Genomic DNA, 6,047 nt, shown 5'->3' on the forward strand with positions numbered 1-6,047 from the left:
CGCGGCCCATTGGTTCCAGCAGGCTTCGCTCATTCGCGTGACCAATGGGAGGCGGCCGGGTAGAGGTTACCGGTTTGATTTTTTTATGGAGGGCGGAGCGAGCGGCGGAAGGAGGGGCTTGCTGGGGGCGGGGCGGACCACCCTTTCCTTCCTCGGTGGCTCTCGGATTCCCCCAGCCCCAAGCGGGCTGTCGGTACTTTCCCCCCGTAGAGTCCAGTATTTGGTTCTTCTTATCTTAAGGGTCTTTATTCTCTCTTTCCCTCCCTTGCCTCTAACGAGCCCCTTTCCAGCCTTCACTCATCCCCTGCCCCCCCTACTCTCCACCCCTTATCCTCTTTGTCCCCCAGAGAGGATAACTTTCTTTGGGCGCTCAGTACATGTATGACCTTATTAAATGACACTTTAATTTGTCCTGTGCCTTGATGGGTATCCAATCATACTGTGCGTACTGTGCCTACCATAATTCAACACTTATTTGTTTGGTTGAATTACTTTAGTTAGAAGTTCCCACGTCCAGGGCATCTGACTCCAAAACTTTTTCACTGATAGGACCTTGTTCTCTGTAGAAGCCCTTGGGGCTTAAGCTTCAGAGCTCCTCAGAGGGTTTCCTTCCTCACCCTGGGAGGGGCCTTTGCAATGTGATCAGTGATCACGTGTTTTGTAAAATTTGCAAAAGTAAACTATTTTAAGGGTAGCAGGCTAAGATATGGCATCTTTCCACCCAGGTTTCCCCTCCTGTGTTTGGATTGGCCTTGAGCATTTTGTTTTCGTATTCGTACTGGTTTATTTCTCTGCAGTGCTGAATGCGTGAGACAGCTCTGCTTCTGGCGGAAGGATTTGGGAGTCACTACAGTGGAAGCCAGGAGTGGTGATGGCCTGTAGGGCGCGCTTCCTGGAGGAAGTGGCCCTAGAGCTGAGTTTGAAACGTTTGCTAGGCAAACAGGAGAGTCATCCATGCACAGGAAGCAAAGGGAGTGAAGAAGCTCCCTCAGGGTGAACTGACACCAAGCAGAGGAAGCTGGCAGCAAATGCCAGATGATGGGGTGGTGCTGGGGGGCTGTGTGGGGAAATCGTGAGACATCCAGACCATTTGTGGGCTGGGCCCTGTGGATCCCCGATTTTTGATTCTCTGAGAGATCTCTGGGTTTACTGATGGCATTGTAAAATCTAGGGTTTGGTGTGTCAGGATAATCAGTGGTGGCATCTAAAGCAAACAGCCCTAAAATCTGGGTGGCTTACCCCATAATGCTTTATTTCTTGCTCTCGCTGGAAAGGAGCTTTCCATGGGTGACTCAGGAATTCTGGCTTCTCCCATCGTACAATGCCACCATCTTCTAAAACATGCACTCTCAGCATGGGAGATGTTACCCCCAAGAGGGCAAAGTTGGTTCTTGGGGGATACCAGTGAAAAAAATCTTAGCTATTACAAGGGCCGCAATACATAAACGGATATACAGTGTATCTGTGTTTTCCAAATTTCATGGGAGAGAGGAATTTAGGAAAAGATATATCTAAAAAGTCTCCTTAGGGGCATGATAAGGAAAAAAGAAAGAAAGAAAGAAAGAAAGAAAGAAAGAAAGAAAGAAAGAAAGAAAGAAAGAAAGAAAGAAAGAAAGAAAGAAAGAAAGGAGGGAGGGAGGGAGGGAGGGAGGGAGGGAGGGAGGGAGGGAGGGAGAAAGAAAGAAAGAAAGAAAGAAAGAAAGAAAGAAAAAGAAAGAAAGAAAAAAGGCTGAGAAACGCTGTTCTAGAACAGGATTGTTCAATGGAAATATAATGTCGGCCACGACATATGAAAATGGAAAATTTCTAGTAGCCACATTAAAAAGGTAAAAAAGAACACCCTAAACTAATATACCATTGCATGTTAACTGAACTGGCATTAAAATTAAAAAAATTTAAAAAGTAAAAACAAAACTAACAAAAGTAAAACCAAAGAGATTAAATCTAATAATATAGTTTAACCCAAAATATTCCAAATGTTACCATTTCACCATGTAATTATATAAAAATGGTTAATGAGCTGTTTTACCTTCCCCCACCCCCATGCCAATTCTTTGAAACCCAGAGTCTATTCTATACTTAGGGCACATCTTAAGTTAGACTGGCCACATTTCACGTGGTCAATAGCCACACAGAGCTAGTAGCTATCTGTTGGACAGCACAGTTCTAGAACCTCCTTAGAGTCCTTGATTGGTTCTTCTGCCTGAGTGACTGAGGAGCAAGGTGGGACTAAGGGAGACTGCACAGGTAGTTCTGGCCAGGCCTGGTAGTGTCCTTCCACTCACATTCCATTGGCTAGAGCCAGCCAATGGCCCCAACTTAACTGCAAGGGATGCTGGGAAATAGTGTTCTGTCTCTGAGAAGAGAAACTGCATTGGTGAGGATCAAGACAATCTCTGCTGCAGTACGTGCTCTGGCCTCCAAATATCCGTGTTTACTTCTTCTCCACATGTGGAACACATTTAGTCTCTCCCCAAAGGAGTCAACCCAATGTGTATCACTATAGCCAGCTCGAGGCCCTGGATGTCTGGGTGAAGTGTTGACTCCCCCCCCCCCCCCCAGGTCAGGGCATGAGTCCACATGGTGCAGAGCTCATGAACTGAAAAGAAGAGCTATTCTCCCACCCCCAAACTCAGAATATATGATGCGGGGACAGAGCAGGAGAATAGTAATCAATATTACCTTCCAGAAAGGGGAAAAGTAGGAGATACACTGCGGTGCATGGTTCAGGGCAATTCTGAAATCCCTTATGGGTGGACACCGTAAGGCTCCCACATGGAGGAAAGACAGCCCCTCAATTAGGTTCTGATTCTGTTCTCTGGGAGGAACTCTGGTCTGCTCCACTCTTTGGGAGGCTTCCCCTGGTGATTCGTCTCCTACCCATCTCTCCTTGGGGGGGGGGGGGGTTCCTCTAGCCAAAACCTGTCTCTTGCCTAGGAAAGATTGGGAGTCAAAGGGTTTTGTTTTGTTTTGTTTTGTTTTGTTTTGTTTTGTTTTGTTTTGTTTTGAAGTAGGCTTCACTCCTGCCCAGTGTGGAGCCCTATGCAGGGCTTGAACTCACAACCCTGAGATCAAGACCGGGGCTGAGATCAAAAGCAGCACACTTAACCAACTGAGCCACCCAGGCGCCCCTCCAAGGGCATTTTGGGTTTTGTGTTTTGCCTTTTGTTTTGCTTTAAGTGAACCTTTTATTAAAATATCACATTGTTGAGGCACCCGGGTGGGTTCAGTAGGTTAAGCGTCTGGCTCTTGATTTCGGCTCAGGTCGTGATCCCAGGGTGGGGGGATCCAGCCCCATATGGGGAGGGGGGTCTGTGCTCATAGCCTGGAGACTGCTTGGGATTCTCTCTCTCCCTCTCTCTTTGCCCCTCCCTCTCTCTCTCTAAAAATACATAAATGAACTTTAAAAATAAAATAACGTATGACATTCTTATTGACTGAATTGTGTCTCCCCCAAATCCATAATGTTGAAGCCTTAATCTCCAAATGACTATATTTGGAGATAGAGCCTTTAAAGAAGTAACTCAGGTGCAGTGAGGTCAAAGGGTGGGGCCCTAAACCAATAGGACTAATGACCTTATAAGAAGAGGAAGAGACACCAGAGTGAGCACACACAGAAGATAAGCTTCGTGAGGACAGCTAGAAGTGGTCGTCTGCAAGCCAAGGAAAGAGGTCTCCCCAGAAACTAACCCTCCTGCACCTTGATCTTGGACTTCCAGCCTCCAGGGCTGTGAAACGGTGCATTTCTGTTTAAGCCCTCCAATCTGTGGCACTTAGTCATGGCAGCCTGAGCAGGTTAATACAAACATCCCCCTTAAAAGAGAGCACAATTCTTTAAGGGCAACAGTGCCTTGACGTTTCCATAAAGTGAATATCACATTTGACCTTTGCATCCCCTTTCAGAGGCCAGACACACACCTTCCTGTTAATGCTACGGGTCATTTTCAAAGTATTGCCAAGGGTATCATGGGCTATTTGAGTTTAAAACTCAGCTCCAGCATGGGGCGCCTGGGTGGCTCAACCAGTTAAGCGTCTGACTTTGGCTCAGGTCATGATCTTGCAGTTCGTGGGTTTGAGCCCCGCATCGGGCTCTGCGCTGACAGCTTGGACCCTGTCTCAGATTCTGTGTCTCCCTCTCTCCTTTCCCACTTGCGCTCTCTCTCTCTCGTTCTCTCTCTCAAAAATAAATAAACATTTGGGGCGCCTGGGTGGCACAGTCGGTTAAGCGTCCGACTTCAGCCAGGTCACGATCTCGCGGTCCGTGAGTTCGAGTCCCGCGTCGGGCTCTGGGCTGATGGCTCGGAGCCTGGAGCCTGTTTCCGATTCTGTGTCTCCCTCTCTCTCTGCCCCTCCCCCGTTCATGCTCTGTCTCTCTCTGTCCCAAAAATAAATAAATGTTGAAAATAAATAAATAAACACTTAAAAAAATAATTAAATAAATAATAAGTGTTTAAAAAAAAAAACTCAGCTCCTACAAATACCTCATAACCACCAACTATTTAGCAGACCCGACGTCACTTGATCAGTGCTACTTAGTACAAAAGAATTATGTGATGACGAAAAGAGTCAGTGGTCTACGGAATCAGGTTTGCGGATGCTTCCCTCAATGGCTATGCGTTTGAAGCATCCTGGATGCTGTGGGGAGAACAGAAGAAACATGGAAAACACTGTTTTAGCCATCACAAGGTGGGTTGATCAGTATGTTTTGCTATGATCTAGGATATTCTGTCTCTTCTTAAACAAAGGCTTAAATGCATTTGCTGTTCACTTATTCATTCACTCATTCCATCCTTCACTCATTCATTTGAGAAGTATGTACTGAATATCCGTTTATTTCAGGTACGGTGCTAGGCCGGGGGGGTGGGTGGTGGTTATTATGATGATTAGTAGATGTTCCTGGCTGATAGAAGCCCACGGTCCACGAGAGGATGCAGGTCAATAAGGAGCTACAACAGAAGTATATACAGAAAGTTCTATGAGACCACAACAGAGGCAAGCAGTTTGCTCTGGTTGAGGGAGTCTGATGTCGAAGAGGCTTTTCTGGGGTGACAGCGAGGCAGGAGGGGTGCTCCCGGCAAGGGCAGCCCATGAACAAAGGCACAGAAGCAGAACAGTGTGCAGGGCGCAGTGAATCTTGGACAGCCCTCCCCGCAGGCCCATTGAGACCAGTCTCAACAGCTCCGCTAAGCTGCAGAGACGACAAACAGGCGGGTTGCCCGTTTAGCGACACTGGGTTTTAAGATCAAGAGATCAAAACATGTTACGTGACTAAACTTTTTGAATTCTAGAACTTTGGGTGCAAATTCAATACTGCTTTTTTGGTGCCGAGTAAACTCAGTGTTCCAGAGTTAGGTGACCAAGATTTGAGACAATTCCAGAAAGTCTCATTAGCCTGGGCCGGAAGCTGAGCCAATCAAACCCCAGCGCTGGGCCCCAGTTCCTGGAAAAGACAAGGGAACGATAATATTTTCTCAAGTGCAGCAGGCTTCTCTTCCTGTTCTGCCTTCTCTGTCTTGCTCACTAACCAGAAAAGAATAAACCAGAGGATTTAGGGAAGAGGAAAGGACAGTCCAGAAACCTTGATTTTTTTTTTTTTTTGTAGAACAATGAACAGAATTAGTAACTCACAATTTCACCAAACTTCATATACTTAATAATGATAATAAATAACATATGATAACTTTGCATGTGCTTCCCCAAGATTTTTTTTTAAGTTTTTTTATTTATTTTGAGAGAGAGAGAGAGAGAGAGAGAGAGCACACAAGCAAGAGGGTGCAGAGAGAAAGAGAGAGAGGGAGAATCCCAAGCAGACAGCGCAGAGCCTGACGTGAGGCTTGAACCTACAAACCGTGAGATCATGATCTGAGCTGAAATCAAGAGTTGGGGAGGCTTAACCGACTGAGCCACCCAGGCTCCCCTTCCCCCAGGTTTTTTTTAAGCAGGGTGTAACATGGGGAGGTCAATGAATAAACCAGAAATTTCTTTTTTCTTGTATTTCCCTATGGTTTCTGCCCTCCCCCAGCTGCGTTACTGTGGTTGCTGCTTAC

This window comes from Puma concolor, chromosome A3 (genome assembly GCF_028749965.1).
Source record: "Puma concolor isolate L17-30 chromosome A3, mPumCon1.1.hap2, whole genome shotgun sequence".
In the NCBI taxonomy this organism is placed as follows: Eukaryota; Metazoa; Chordata; class Mammalia; order Carnivora; family Felidae; genus Puma; species Puma concolor.